Genomic DNA, 17,095 nt, shown 5'->3' on the forward strand with positions numbered 1-17,095 from the left:
AGTTCCTCTAAACATTAGGAGTGTGTGGGAACCATAGAGAATGATAAAGGCCTCTTGTGGCCAAAAAGCCATTTTAGAATGGGCAGCGCCATTGAGGGCTTCCACCATGTTTCCCCATTTTAAAGTAGTCAAATGGGTGGGAGCTGCCTTTGTCATCGGTACTATTGGCCAACGTACAATCACTGGATAGTAAATTGGATGAACTAAAAGCACGTATATCCTACCAACGGGACATTAAAAACTGTAATATCTTATGTTTCACCGAGTCGTGGCTGAACGACGACATGAATAACATACAGCTGGTGGATTATACACTGTATCGGCAGAATAGAACAGCAGCCTCTGGTAAGACAAAGGGTCGTGTCTATGTATATTTGTAAAAAACAGTTTGTGCACGATATCTAAGAAAGTCTCTAGGTTTTGCTCGCCTGAGGTACAGTAGAGTATCTCATGATAAGATGTAGACCACGCTATCTACCTAGAGAGTTCTCATCTGTATTTTTCGTAGCTGTCTATGAACCACCACAGACTGATGTTGGTACTAAGACCACACTCAATGAGCTGTGTACCACCATAAGCAAACAGGAAAATGCTCATCTAGAGGCGGCTCGCCTAGTTGCTGGGGACTTTAATACAGGGAAACTTAAATCCATTTCTACCAGAATGTTAAATGTGCAACCAGAGTGAAAAAAAACTCTAGACCACCTTTACTCCACACACAGAGACGCGTACAAAGCTCTCCCTCACCATCCATTTGGAAAAATCTGACCATAATTATATCCACCTGATTCCTGCTTACAGGCAAAAATTAAAGCAGGAAGCACCAGTGACTCAGTCAATAAAAAAGTGGTCAGATGAAGCAGATGCTAAGCTATAGGACTGTTTTGCTAGCACAGACTGGAATATGTTCTGGGATTCTTCCGATGGCATTGAGGAGTACACCACATCAGTCACTGGCTTCATCAATAAGTGCATCAATGACGTCATCTCCACAGTGACTGTACGTACATACCCGAACCAGAAGCCATGGATTACAGGCAACATCCGCACTGATCTAAAGGGTAGAACTGCCCGCTTTCAAGGAGGGGCACTCTAACCCGGAAGCTTATAAGAAATCCCGCTATTCATTGACTACAGCTCAGCATTCAACACCATAGTGCCCTCAAAGCTCATCACTAAGCTAAGGACCCTGGGACTAAACACCTCCCTCTGCAACTGGATCCTGGACTTCCTGACGGGCCGCCCCCAGGTGGTAAGGGTAGGTAACAACACATCCGCCACACTGATCCTCAACACAGGGGCCCCTCAGGGGTGCGTACTCAGTCCCCTCCTGTACTCCCTGTTCACTCATGACTGCACTGCCAGGCACGACTCCAACACCATCATTAAGTTTGCAATTGACACAGCAGGGGTAGGCCTGATCACCAACAACGACAAGACAGCATATAGGGAGGAGGTCAGAGACCTGGCCGTGTGGTGCCAGGACAACAACCTATCCCTCAACGTGATCAAGACTAAGGAGATGATTGTGGACTACAGGAAAAGGAGGACCGAGCATGCCCCCAATCTCATCGACGGGACTGTAGTGGAGCAGGTTGGGAGCTTCAAGTTCCTTGGTGTCCACATCACCAACAAACGAACATTGTCCAAGCACACCAAGACAGTCATGAAGAGGGCACAACAAAACCAATTCCCCCTCAGGAGACTGAAAAGATTTGGTATGGGTCCTCAGATCCTCAAAAGGTTCTACAGCTGCACCATCGAGAGCATCCTTACTGGTTGCATCACTGCCTGGTATGGCAACTGCTCGGCCTCCGACCGCAAGGCACTACAGAGGGTAGTGTGCACGGCCCAGTACATCACTGGGGCCAAGCTTCCTGCCATCCAAGACCTCTATACCCGGCGGTGTCAGAGGAAGGCCCTAAAAATTGTCAAAGACTCCAGCCACCCTAGTCATAGACTGTTCTCTCTGTTACCGCATGGCAAGCGGTACTCGGAGCACCAAGTCTATGTCCAAGAGGCTTCTAAACAACTTCTACCCCCAAGCCATAAGACTACTGAACATCTAATCAAATGGCTATCCAGACTTTTTGCATTGCCCCGTCCCCCTTCCCTATTTTACGCTGCTGCTACTCTGTTATTATCTATGCATAAGTCACTTTAATAACTCTACCTACATGTATATATTACCTCAATTACCTCGACTAACCTGTGCCCCCACACATTGACTCTGTACTGGTACCCCCCGATATATAGCCTCGCTATTGTAATTTTACTTGAATTATTTGTTACTTTTATTTCTTATTTTTCTTAAAACTGCATTGTTGTTTAAGGGCTTGTAAGTAAGAATTTCACTGTAAAGTCTACACCTGTGTTATTCGGCAGACGTGACAAATAAAATTTGTTTTGAATTGATATAAACATGAGTCCTCTATCTATCTCTATGGGGGGGAACACAACTGTCTGCCCAACAAAATTCCTCAATAGCAAATGGGAACTGGGAAGTGACTACCATTGTGGTGTATCTTTGGAGCCCCCCTGCAGTAGCAGGGGACAGTGATATGTTATAGAGTGGGTTGTTAGCTTGGGTATATTCTGTGATTGGGTATTGTCACGTCTGCTCCTGTTCCTCCCCTCTGGCATACGACGTCGCCAGAGTACTGACCACCGGTCCTGGGATTCATCATTATGCACACCTGGCATTCATTATGACGCACACCTGTTAATCATTATGATTCACACCTGGACTCCATTACCTTCATAATTTCCTCCTCTTTATATGTCACTCTCCCATGTTCACTCACCAGTTGGTGTTGTTGTCGCGTATTGGCGTTCTGCCTTATGTTTGTGTCGTGTTCTTGGTTTTGTTTTATTAAAACATTTCTCCTGCTTCTGACTCACTGCCCCATCATTACAGGTATTATGCTCTGCCACATTCTATAAGACAATAGTCTGAAACAAAAACACAATTTGAAGAGCTGTGAACTTCCTCTGACTGTAACTATAAAGTAGTTTTACTCAAGTGGACAAAGAGTCTGTGGCTCTGTATCACCAGAGGCAATCTTCCACCAACCTGAGACTTAAAGAGGTCCGTGTATCCACAACTGACAGCACTTCATACATCTGGACAGAGAACAATTCGAGAGCTTGGGATTATAAGGTTCTATCTGTCATTTTTGTCAAAGTTTAATTATTAACATAGCCTTGTTCTGTTAAATGTTCTCTACCTTTTATAGTACCCGAAATACCCCAATTCATGTTAAGTTCAAAAGAATACAAGATAAAAATCGCTGACACTATTCCAACCAATGGGGGTTCGGAACTTTAAAGCCAATTATCCCAGAATCATATTTTTGCAGATACGTTTAGTTCCAAGCTCTTGAAATGACAGGACTACTCTAAGGAGCAAGAAGCACTTGCCTGCATGGATTACAGTTGGCTTAAACCTGAAGAAAAAGCAACCATGGCAAACCTCAAAAATGAATCAGTGGTATATGGCTTGCTGGCGGTATTGTAGGTCTGTCTGTACTACCTTGGTCTGCTGTGGAAAGTCTTCTCACAGGACTCATGTTTGGAACAGGCAGAGATTCTTATGAAAGATAAAGAGCTCTATTCAGTCTGTATTGCTGAAGCGTTACAGATTGCGCGATAGAAATGTAAAGGTAATTTTTGATTTGATCTGCACACCATGTTGTACTGCACTGTTTTTGCTTGTTTGTGGCCCGCCTGTTAGCTTGCACAATTCTTGCCATTCTCCTTCGACCTCTCAACGAGCTGTTTTCACCCACAGGACTGCAGCTGACTGGATGTATTTTGTTTGTCGCGCCATTCTTGGTAAACCCTAGACACTCGTGACATGACTATCATTAACGTGATGACTGCTATTTATCGAATAATTACCTACTACATTTAATTATTACTCGAATAAATTAATCATGTAACAATCAACTCATTAGGAATTTGGGGCACCATGGGAAAAGTTGTTTACCGAGTTACTATCCTCTGACTTAATGTTCAGAGTTGATCTAAATAACAGTCAATTATTTATTATTTCCTCATATCAGTCTAATTCTGAATGTTGTTGACTTCAGAAATCTGCACAAACCCTAACCTAAGTGATGAATCAGCGATAAACAAATTGGTTTAATTATTTATTCACTAACTAAATAATCACACAGACATACATAAACACACACACACACGGTATAGGTTATTGATTACTAACATAATGTAATGAAAACAGTCCCTAGTGGACTAACAAAAACATGACCGTTTGGTTACACAATGGAAAGGGGGTGGGGAAAGATAAAGAGAGGGAGAGAGAGTCAACTTATCGTACATACATTTGAAAACTACGCTCAACATATCCAGAATATTTAGCACCCTAACAACCGCTCATTCGGATTAGAAATGCAACATATATTTACGCGTAGATGTCTTTCTCTGTCGTCTCTCTGTTGAAACCACTTGGTCCGTCTATGGGGAGTAGTTCGATGTAAGACTGGTTGTCCACCGGAGGTCACAATGTCCTTCTTAGTTGTAGGCTTCTTTGTCTTGGAGTGTTCTTAGAATGCATACCTCCAAGTGTGAGAGAGATCTGTCCTTCCCTCCCGTCTTTGGTCAATTGTCCTAGACTACTTCACATACCCAGCTGCAGACTGTGAATGTGTGGTCTAGTCTTCACCTTCTTCACTCGTCGAGAGATTCAGAGGGTCTTACCATTTTTTGGTCTTGTAGTTTAAACCATTTCAAAGTGTGGACCACGTCCTCACGTTCTCTGGTCTGTATTTAAATTCTCAGCGAGTCCTTTTAAGCACCCTGGCCTTGGAGGGCATTCCGTCCTGTTGACACAATGTCTGTGCTCACATCACATGGCGTGGTTACTGACTGGGCCCAGGTTTATATGAAAAGCCATTATCTCATTTAGAAGGCTAAACTCACATTTCTATCTTTTCAAAAGTATTCTTATACTTAATAATTTATTTTATACAACATTTAGATGCAAACCTGATAACTAGGACGTCTACACTTTCAGAGTTACAGTTATCTTGTTATACAGTCTTTCTGATCATTTTAATGACATCACAAAATAGATATCCATTTTCCATATTCCATCCCTCATCATACCCAACGTTTGGATGTTGAAATATATTGTCCCAGTGTCCGTTGTTAGATGTTGAAGTTTTGTCAAGAGTCTCTCTCTACACACAGCACATTCCTTTGTTCAATACTGCAGGGCAAGAGAGAGAAAGTTTATGACCTGTGTTAAGTCATAAAACCGGCCCAACTCGCCCCTTCCTCTCTGGTGGGAGAGAGGGGGGGTTTGGCTATCTGTCATCCCTTTGCCGAGCTGATCTGGCGCCTTTGATCCTCACCAAGGAGAGAGAGTCATGACAACACTGTCATGCGTGAAAAGCCCAGGAGGCTGTTTCTAAGATACTGGAACTGGACAATCATACCACGCTCAAAGTCACTTAGGTCACTCGTTTTGCCCATTCTAACATTCAATCGAACAGTAAATGAAAGCCTCAATACCTGTCTGCCTGCTTTATATAGCAAGCCACGGCCACTTGACTCACTGCCTGTAGGAGCTAACCATTTTCATGAACCAGATGGTGTACCGAATACACTGGCCACTGAGTGTATGTCGCAATACTAAGAAAACACAGAATGACAGTCATTTTATATTTTTCAGATCCACTTAGCCTCCTTTGAGAAAATCCCTAGAGATCTTATCAGATGATATTGTTGTGTACAACGTTCAAGGCCCGTAAGCATTCACTTGAAAGTCCCTTTAATTAAAGCACATCCCTCAGTGTGAGAGTCTAACTTCTTATTTTTTCCTACGTTCTACAGCTTGTGATGTGAGCTTCTCATGCAAATGAGGGCTGCATTTCTGGACATCTAAAACCACATTGATTTAAATGGATCTGCTGAAGAGGGCCTCTGTATGCTTTGGAACTAACGAAGTGAAAAAACACATATGGGACCTCTTTTTTTTTTCTCCCTCCGACGCTCTCTCCCTATGCCCAGATCCACACGCCTGCCATATGGGAGTGGATGAGAGGAGGGAAAGGATGGAAGCAGCACCTAATGCACGTTCAGTCTCATTCCCAAACACAGCTGAAGGAATCAAAAGTCTCTCTTGTCTCTACTGTAGCTTGCTCTCTTGAGCTCGTGTAAGTGAAGGTCACCCTCAACGTCTGCTTGAAGAGTCTTGTTAGTCCATTTACTTTATTTTGTCTTGACTGGACATGCCCAGGTACTGAAAGAGGGTGAGGGAATAAGTCTGGGAACATTGAATGTATCAGATCAATTTATGCAATTACACACTTTCACAAAAAAATACACCTTTTTGCATGTGAACAGGTTATACAGTCCTTGGCTGCACACACTCCAGTGGGCAGAATTTGGCATGGGACGTCATAATGACGTCATTTTCTGGTTGTAATCTGTTTTTTGGGTTGAAGAGATTTCAGTTTACAACCACATAAATATGCATTTTTCTCACCAATAAAAATGTGTAAGATTTAGACAGTGTACAACCTGACCATGACTTCACAAAACAAGCTGATGTCTTTTCAACTAAGTTTGCACACAACCAGGATGGCATTGTTCTTATTTTATACAGCCACTGTAACCTTCCCCTAAATCTAATTTCATAGAGATGGCTTGGAGATAAAGTTGGAAAGTGTCAAGTGGAGAATTCTGATGTGCTCCAGCCAGGCTAGAGCTCTGGAAGCCGTTAGAGCTAGGCCTAGTGGAGCTTTAGCAGAAGGGACAGTAAAAGTTAAACAGGTCAGGAACTCTAAAGCTGGAAGGTATGATGTGAGTTGTATAATCATGCTGAGTAGGATCCGAGGAGAAGACTTACTTGCTCTATAACCTTTACCATTGTGGATAAGGATTATTTTCAAAGTTTAGGCTACATTCTTATCAAATCTAGAGACAGCAATAAAAAATGCACAGCAAAGATGTGGTCCTATGGCCACAGGACAGTTCTAGCAAATGCCAGATGGGCTGATCCATTTTTAGCTGGACTAAGGGCTCCATTCAATCCGTATCGCGGAAGTTCAGCTTTACAGCGTGATTGCAATTTAAAGTTCCCGCTGTCATAACTCTCCTGTGACGATCTGAAGGATCAGGTTAGTGGGTCCGCTCTACAGCGTGCTCTCTCTAGAGGGGGAATGTCATGACTCTCCTGTGATGATCTGAAGGATCAGGTTAGTGGGTCCGCTCTACAGCATGCTCTCTCTAGAGGGGGAGAGCTGGAAGTCTGCTGTTTTATGACGGTCATAAAATACACTGCCCCTATGCTCTGTAGTGTTCGAGATTGGAATGTAAACTCTGGAACACAGAGAGACCCTTGGACATCAAAAGTTTGAATAATTAAACAATGTTTCTATTTTTGAGAATGTGAGAATGGTCCGTGGACACTTAACCTGTCTGGGCAAGGTGGGACGTTTGCGTCCCACCCTAGTCAACAGCCAGTGGAATTGCGTCGCGCGAAATACAAAACCTCATAAATGCTATAACTTCAATTTCTCAAACATATGACGATTTTACACAATTTTATAGATACACCTCTCCTGAATCGAACCACGTTGTCCGATTTCAAAAAGGCTTTACAGCAAAAGCAAAACATTAGATTATGTTAGGAGAGTACCCTGCCAAAAAAATCACACTGCCATTTTCAAAGCAACTAGATGCATCACAAATACCCAAAACACAGCAAAATGCAGCACTAACCTTTGACAATCTTCATCAGATGACACTCCTAGGACATCATGTTACACAATACATGCATTTTTTGTTCGATAAAGTTCATATTTATATATAAAAACAGCATTTTACATCGGCGCGTGACGTTCAGAAAATATTTTCCCTCAAATGCTTCCGGTGAATCGGCGCTACAATTTACAAAATTACTATTCGAAAACATTGTTAAAATGTAATATTGTCATTCAAAGAATTATAGATTAACATCTCGTGAATGCAACCGCATTGCCACATTTAAAAATAACTTTACTGGGAAATCACACTTTGCAATAAACGATGTGGTATGCTCAGAAAAATAGGCTAGGCGATACATGTTAGCTCCATCTTGGAACCATCAACCATCAAAAATACTATTGTAAATATTCCCTTACCTTTGATTATCTTCATCAGAAGGCACTTCCAGGCATCCCAGGTCCACAACAAATGTAGTTTTGTTCGAAAAAGTTAATAATTTATTTCCCAATAGTTCCTTCTTGTTAGCGCGTTCCGAAGGCTACTCATAATGTACTGAAGCGCGCGGGACTTGTCGTCACGAATGTGCAATTTTTTTTTATTTACGTTCGTTCAAACATGTCAAACATTGTATAACATAAATCTTTAGGGCCTTTTTCAACCAGAGCTTCAATAATATTCAAGGCGGACGATTGCATTGTCTTACTAAATGTTTCGGAACAAAAGGTTTCCCATGGGCGCCCGCGTCATAGTAGTTAAAACTTTGGGTCAGTTTCTACCATAGAGGACTCAAACCACTTTGTAAAGACTGTTGACATCTAGTGGAAGCCTTAGGAAGTGCTAAATGATTAATAAGTCCCTGTGTGTTTCAATGGCAAAGGTTTGAAGTGATTCCACACATCAGATTTCCATTTCCTGTTAGGATTTGTCTCAGGGTTTTGACTGCCACATGAGTTCTGTTATACTCACAGACACCATTCAAACAGTTTTAGAAACTTTAGAGTGTTTTCTATCCAAATCTACTAATTATATGCATATTCTAGTTACTGGGCAGGAGTAGTAACCAGATTAAATCGGGTCCGTTTTTTATCCGGCCGTGCAAATACTGCCCCCTATCCCCAACAAGTTTTAAGGGACAGTCATGTCGAGTGTGTTTCATTTGATGATCTCATGAAGAACAGGAAACACACAACTATATCTCTTAAAGTGTACATTTCCCAGCTGTCAGGTTTACTTCTGAATGTTGTATTAGATGGATGAATAAGTATAAGAATTATTTTGAAAACAACAATGTGATTTAGTCTTCTAAATGAGAATTAGTTGTTTTATGGTAAATTATGCACAGTCAGTAGCCACACCCAGGTGGGCACAAACATGATGAAACGGCCCTTTTCTACCCAAGTATAAGAGCCCCCATGACACAATTCACACCAGACCACACAAACCACGGTGTAAGCTAAGGTTGCAAATGGTTGAATTTCTAAGACCAAAACATGCCGGATGACTCTTGTGTGTAAAGGGGTTTAAACTACAACTCCACCAAAGGACAAGACCAGAGAACGTGGAGATCAGTCCGACGTTGAAATGGCAAAGGAATCTACCAACTAAAGATCAGTTATGCAGACTGCAGCTGTTTAAATACTTTAGTCTGGTAACGCAGACAATTCTAAGAAGATTTTCGAATGGTACTCGGAAGTATCCATTATAACAACTAAGCCTGTCGTATCCATTACGAACACAACCAGAGACTTTCTGTCGATTGACTCTCCAGCAGACGGACCGGCGACCACAGAGAGAGACGACAAGACATACACTCGTAAATATGTAAATTGCAATTTATTTTTTGAATGAGTGGTCGTTCATGTAAAGTATTAACAATTTCTATGAATGTAGTTATGAGCTATGAGTTTCCCGCTGTTGAGCAGTCCACACCCCCTTTCTTTTGTCTATCAAACCGTCATATCGGTTTCATCAGCTAGGGACTTTTTCTTTGTATCATGTAGTAACCCACATATCTACTGCTTGTTTGTTATGTAATTCTGTGTGATTATTTAGTTAGTTAGTAAATAAATAATTGAGCCAATTTGTATATCGCTGAGTCATGATTTAGGCTAGGGTTCGTGCAGATATCCAAGGGTTTGCGACGTTCAGTAATGAGAACTGATGAGGTAATAATAATACATTAATGAGAATAATCGATAAGATATGGAAATATCTGAAGAGTTATAGTTGGGAAATTGACACTCTATAAACAAAATTTCTCCGTGGTGCCCCGACTTCTTCGTTAATTAAAGTTTACATGATTAGTTTAATCATATAATAATAATTACACAGAGAATTGATTTGATAAAATAACAGTCTTCACATTTAATGATAGCCCAGACACGACACCGCTTTAGCGGAGACTGCATTCACAGTAAACGCTGCATATGTTGGCTCACTCTATCACGCAATCTATGATGCTTAAGTGATACAGATTGAATAGAGCCCTAAATTGAGGTTTTAATCCAGAATGATCATTATTTGACTAATAACGGGGGGCCTCAAAGACAAAAATGGCCTATGTGTTAGAAATGCCAGATTCTGTGGTAGTATTTTTCTGTTTCATTCAGCTTCCAAAAGCTTTCTCCCCACTGAACACAACCCAGGGGTAAAGCTCCACCACCTTAGGATTGGAAGTAGCATAAAGTACAAAGAAGCTGAACAGATGTGAGCAAAAACATCTTCCTTTCTAAACCTAAGTAATGCATAGAGTAAATCAAAATATTTTGAAAACAGACCCCACCCAGTTAATCTGGTTGGTGTGGATTAGGCTACATTAACACAACAGCTCCTAACGTAAACTATAATGACACCCCACACTTTCCCCAAGTGGCAAAGCAATACGAGCACGTCAGAAGCTATACATTGGGCTGTTTATCACACAATTACATTTTGATGAAGTCAATTTCCTTCTTATCAACTGTCACTTTAACTCACGACTGTCCAGCAAGTAAAAGCCTGGTTTGGATGCCATTCCCTTTCTTTTAGTTATTTTCTCTCGCCCCATCGTTCCTTTGCATATCTGCCAATTCGCCAATAAATAAATTATGATAATTTCTGCTAATAACCAGAGACAGTGCCAGAGAAGGAAAGAAAACAACAGAATTTTCAGTGAAAAGTGTTTCTCCATAGAACACTTTAAGCCCATTTCCTGTGACAAAATTAGGCCGTTTTTGTGTTGTGGGAAACTAAAACTATGGTGCGAAGTAGGTATGGAGTCTATTGCCAGCTCGCTTGCGCCAGCCAGAATGGCATCACGTAGCGGCTACTGCCGACGCCAACTAACAAACAGCAGGTGACCTCCCCCACTCTCCATTTGCCAAGCTTCACACCTGCTTATTAGCCAATCTTCTGTGTTTAATATAATGCAAGTGCCAGCTTGCCGCAGAACCAAACGCAGCACATACACATCTGTCTATAAACATACATGTAGAAATGCACACATACTTACTGTATGTATCAATGGAACAGTTCCACAGAAGTGCGAGTCTGATCCTTCAAACACAACACAAATCTCCTTTTTTGACCGAGTAAGGTTTATCAGCTCTTTTTTCATTTCCATTTCTGCTATGGATCAAACACTTCCCGTTCAATGTCAGGCACATGATGTAGACCGAACCTGTTTTTGAAACATGACTAAATAAAATTACTAATACAATTGCTTAGAGAAAGTTTAACAAGTAATATATATTTTTTTCACTAAAAGGTAGGGGTCAAAATTATTGACACTCCTGTTTTCAATAACTTTCAATACCTCACCTTGCGAGGATATTGTACACCATTCCTACATACAGAATCCTTCCACATCCTTGATATCCTTTGCCTGTGCTTATGGACTGCCCTCTTTAATTCAAACTACAGTTTTTAATGGGTTTCAAGTCTGGAGACTGAGATGGCCATTGCAAAATGTTGATTTTGTGGCCAATTAACAATTTATTTGTGGATTTTGATGTGTGCTTGGAGTTATTGTCTTGCTGGAAGATCCACTTGTGGCAAAGTTTCAGCCTCCTAGCAGAGGCAACCAGGTGTTGGGCTAAAATATCCTGTACTTGGTAAAGTTCATGATGCCTATAACCTTAACAAGAGTCCCAGGACCAGTGGAAGCAAAATAGCCCCATACCATCAAAGATCCACCACCATATTGTACAGTAGGTATGGGCTTTATGTCTATGGAAGTCTATGCGTGACTTAATTCAATTGTAATGGGCAAATGATACATCAATATCATGTTTGAAATTCCTTTTCCTAAATGGGTATACATTCTTTTTGTCAAAATTCTAATTAAAAATAATATACTGCTCAAAAAAATAAAGGGAACACTTAAACAACACAATGTAACTCCAAGTCAATCACACTTCTGTGAAATCAAACTGTCCACTTAGGAAGCAACACTGATTGACAATACATTTCACATGCTGTTGTGCAAATGGAATAGACAACAGGTGGAAATTATAGGCAATTAGCAAGACAACCCCAATAAAGGAGTGGTTCTGCAGGTGGTAACCACAGACCACTTCTCAGTTCCTATGCTTCCTGGCTGATGTTTTGGTCACTTTTGAATGCTGGCGGTGCTTTCACTCTAGTGGTAGCATGAGACGGAGTCTACAACCCACACAAGTGGCTCAGGTAGTGCAGCTCATCCAGGATGGCACATCAATGCGAGCTGTGGCAGAAGGTTTGCTGTGTCTGTCAGCGTAGTGTCCAGAGCATGGAGGCGCTACCAGGAGACAGGCCAGTACATCAGGAGACGTGGAGGAGGCCGTAGGAGGGCAACAACCCAGCAGCAGGACCGCTACCTCCGCCTTTGTGCAAGGAGGAGCAGGAGGAGCACTGCCAGAGCCCTGCAAAATGACCTCCAGCAGGCCACAAATGTGCATGTGTCTGCTCAAACGGGCAGAAACAGACTCCATGAGGGTGGTATGAGGGCCCGACGTCCACAGGTAGGGGTTGTGCTTACAGCCCAACACCGTGCAGGACGTTTGGCATTTGCCAGAGAACACCAAGATTGGCAAATTCGCCACTGGCGCCCTGTGCTCTTCACAGATGAAAGCAGGTTCACACTGAGCACATGTGACAGACGTGACAGAGTCTGGAGACGCCGTGGAGAACGTTCTGCTGCCTGCAACATCCTCCAGCATGACCGGTTTGGCGGTGGGTCAGTCATGGTGTGGGGTGGCATTTCTTTGGGGGGCCGCACAGCCCTCCATGTGCTTGCCAGAGGTAGCCTGACTGCCATTAGGTATCGAGATGAGATCCTCAGACCACTTGTGAGACCATATGCTGGTGCGGTTGGCCCTGGGTTCCTCCTAATGCAAGACAATGCTAGACCTCATGTGGCTGGAGTGTGTCAGCAGTTCCTGCAAGAGGAAGGCATTGATGCTATGGACTGGCCCGCCCGTTCCCCAGACCTGAATCCAATTGAGCACATCTGGGACATCATGTCTCGCTCCATCCACCAACGCCACGTTGCACCACAGACTGTCCAGGAGTTGGCGGACGCTTTAGTCCAGGTCTGGGAGGAGATCCCTCAGGAGACCATCCTCCCACCTCATCAGGAGCATGCCCAGGCGTTATAGGGAGGTCATACAGGCACGTGGAGGCCACACACTACTGAGCCTCATTTTGATTTGTTTTAAGGACATTACATCAAAGTTGGATCAGCCTGTAGTGTGGTTTTCCACTTTAATTTTGAGTGTGACTCCAAATCCAGACCTCCATGGGTTGATAAATTGGATTTCCATTGATTATTTTTGTGTGATTTTGTTGTCAGCACATTCAACTATGTAAAGAAAAAAGTATTTAATAAGATTATTTCGTTCATTCAGATCTAGGATGTGTTATTTTAGTGTTCCCTTTATTTTTTTGAGCAGTATATATTGCATTATCATTTCCCTGATTGAATACGCATATTGCCTGCCAATTTGAAAAAGAAATAGCAAAGTCTGTTTCATATTTCAGTTCAATGGTACTATCCAGTAGAACACTGACACAGAATATTTTTTTTATGTAAACGCTTGCCATGTTTGCCATTTAATTTCCTTGTAACCGCATGAATTGTGAAAAAAAGAAAATTAATTCTCAATTGCAGTTGACAATGTTTTTCCATACTCTGTGTGGTTTAAGTCTATCAAAATTCAAATGATCTATGAAATTCGATAAATCAGTTGCAATGCTTTATTTTGCTATTTCGTTTCCTCATTCCTCCTTTGTATTTTCAATGTGTTAGACATGTCAATCAAACACTGTGGGCGGGGTTTCGGTAATGTGAGGCAGAAGAGGTTGCCTGGACATGCTAGCAATAGATACACATGGCGATGTGTGGCTTGATGTGACCACGCCCCCGAGTGGGGTACAGATCTAGGGTACTCCTATGTAATTAGCCTAACTTTGACGTCATCCTAAGCAAACTCCTGACACCTTTTTGCCATTTCAATAAATGTTTTCATCAGCGTCACGTGTCGTTATTAACATACAGTACTTGGCTGTCACAACAACAAATGATTTGCATAATACTTATTCTACCCCGCTGATTTGTTACCCGACATGCTTTCATCTACAGTAAAGCTAGTAAAACTGTTGCATTATACTGACGTCACTGTTTGTTTACCCCTAGCTTTTTCGCAGGTTAACTTTCGTTAGCTGGCTTTCTAGCAAGAGAAGTTAATCTCAATCTAATTCGCTAGTCTTAGATATGCCACTTAACTATTTCAAGTCTTTGCCTACCCTTGAACGGTCTAGTATTTAAAAAGTTGATTCTTGTTGGCTTGCCTATATGTCCTTTCAACTTGGCAGGGACCAGCTGTGCAGACAATCCTACCAAATGGCCCAGGTTTACACAGGCAATACACATAGCTAGTTACAGTAGATACAAACAAGTGTTAGCTAGCGACTTACCGTGAATTAATTGCTTCGAACACACAAATGTATTGAGTAACCGGAGCTCACAGATTCCCATCATCATCGCGGCGTATAGCCTGAAACCATGAGGTTCATCTAACCTGGTCCTTGGGCAGTTGATAAAACTTTATTTGGTGGTCTTTACTCCTACCATTGTTCAAACAAAACAGTACGCAACAGCTTTTCAATATCTTAGCTATAAAAGCAGGGTAAGTTAGCTAACGTTAGCTAGCTGAAGAAAGTCCATTGGAATCAGCTCTTTGGCTGATACTGGTGATGTAGTATCCATGCGACAGTCTATCTGTTCATGCTTACATTTTTACATTTGTTGATTAGCATCATCGGACTGAGCATGTTGTCATTGCAAGCAATCTCAATGCTGTGCGTTACAGGGAAGACATCCTCCTCCCTCATGTGGTACCCTTCCTGCAGGCTCATCCTGACATGACCCTACAGCATGACAATGCCACCAGCCATACTGCTCATCCTGTGAATATCAGTGTTCTACCATTGCCAGCGAAGAGCCCGGATTTCAATCCCATTGAGCATGTCTGGGACTTGTTGGATCGGAGGGTGAGGGCTAGGGCCAGTCCCCTCAGAAATGTCTGGGAACTTGCAGGTGCTTTGGTGGAAGAGTGGGGTACTTCCGGCGCCGACAGAGATGGCCGCCTCGCTTCGCGTTCCTAGGAAACAATGCAGTATTTTGTTTTTTTATGTGTTATTTCTTACAATGCTACCCCAGAAAATCTTAAGTTTTATTACATACAGTCGGGAGGAACTATTGGATATAAGAGCAACGTCAACTCACCAACATTACGACCAGGAATACGATTTTCCCGAAGCGGATCCTCTGTTAGGCCTACCACCCAGGACAATGGATCGGATCACAGCCGGCGACCCAAAACAACGACGGCAGACGGAACCGTCTTCTGGTCAGGCTCCATAGACGGGCACATCGCGCACCGCTCCCGAGTATACTACTCGCCAATGTCCAGTCTCTTGACAACAAGGTAGATGAAATCCGAGCAAGAGTTGCCTTCCAGAGAGACATCAGAGATTGTAACGTTCTTTGTTTCACGGAAACATGGCTCACTCGAGACAAGCTATCGGAGTCAGTACAGCCACCTGGCTTCTTCACGCATCGAGCCGACAGAAACAAGCATCTTTCTGGTAAGAAGAAGGGCAGGGGTGTATGCCTTATGATTAACGAGACGTGGTGTGATCATAACAACATATAGGAACTTAAGTCCTTTTGTTCACCTGACTTAGAATTCCTCACAATTAAATGCCAACCGCATTATCTACCAAGAGAATTCTCTTCGATCATAAACACAGTCGTGTATATTCCCCCCCAAGCAGACACATCGACAGCCCTGAAAGAACTTAATTCAACTCTATGTAAACTGGAAACCACATATCCTGAGGCTGCATTTATTGTAGCTGGGGATTTTAACAAGACTAATCTGAAAACAAGGCTCCCCAAATTCTATCAGCATATTGATTGTGCTACCAGGGCTGGCAAAACCCTAGATCACTGTTATTCTAACTTCCGCGACGCATATAAGGCCCTCCCCCGCCCTCCCTTCGGAAAAGCTGACCACGACTCCATTTTGTTGCTCCCAGCCTATAGACAGAAACTAAAACAGGAAGCGCCCGCGCTCAGGTCTGTTCAACGCTGGTCCGACCAATCGGATTCCATGCTTCAAGATTGCTTCGATCACATGGACATGTTCCGCATAACGTCCAACAACAACATTGATGAATACGCTGATTCGGTGAGCGAGTTCATTAGCAAGTGCATCAGTGATGTTGTACCCATAGCGTCTATTAAAACATTCCCCAACCAGAAACCGTGGATTGATGGCAGCATTCGCACAAAACTGAAAGCATGAACCACTGCTTTTAATCAGGGAAAGGTGACCGGAAACATGACCGAATACAAACAGTGTAGCTATTCCCTCCACAAGGCAATCAAACAAGCTAAGCGTCAGTATAGAGACAAAGTGAAGTCGCAATTCAACGGCTCAGACACGAGAGGTATGTGGCAGGGTCAACAGTCAATCACGGACTACAAAAGAAAAACCAGCCCCGTCGCGGACCACGATGCCTTGCTCCCAGACAGACTAAACAACTTTTTTGCTCGCAATACAGTGCCACTGACACGGCCCGCTACCAAAACCTGCGGGCTCTCCTTCACGGTAGCCAACGTGAGTAAAACATTTAAACGTGTTAACCCTCACAAGGCTGCAGGCTCAGACGGCATCCCCGGCCGCGTCCTCAGAGCATGCGCAGACCAGCTGGCTGGTGTGTTTACAGACATATTCAATCAATCCTTATCCCAGTCTGCTGTTCCCACATGCTTCAAGAGGGCCACCATTGTTCCTGTTCCCAAGAAAGCTAAGGTAACTGAGCTAAATGACTACCG

General features: G+C 42.8%; 1 long non-coding RNA gene across 1 annotated transcript; it reads right to left on the minus strand.

Moving 5' to 3' along the window:
• Nucleotides 1-14,778: 14,778 nt before the first annotated feature.
• On the minus strand, nucleotides 14,779-15,614 carry LOC145879962 (uncharacterized). Its single transcript, XR_014392833.1, has 2 exons — nucleotides 15,479-15,614; nucleotides 14,779-15,353 (listed from the first exon to the last, which is right to left on the minus strand). It is a non-coding gene; the product is annotated as an uncharacterized LOC145879962 (long non-coding RNA).
• Nucleotides 15,615-17,095: the final 1,481 nt, after the last annotated feature.

The sequence above is a fragment of the Salmo salar genome, chromosome 07 (assembly GCF_965601325.2).
Source record: "Salmo salar chromosome 07, fSalSal1, whole genome shotgun sequence".
Lineage (NCBI taxonomy): Eukaryota > Metazoa > Chordata > Actinopteri > Salmoniformes > Salmonidae > Salmo > Salmo salar.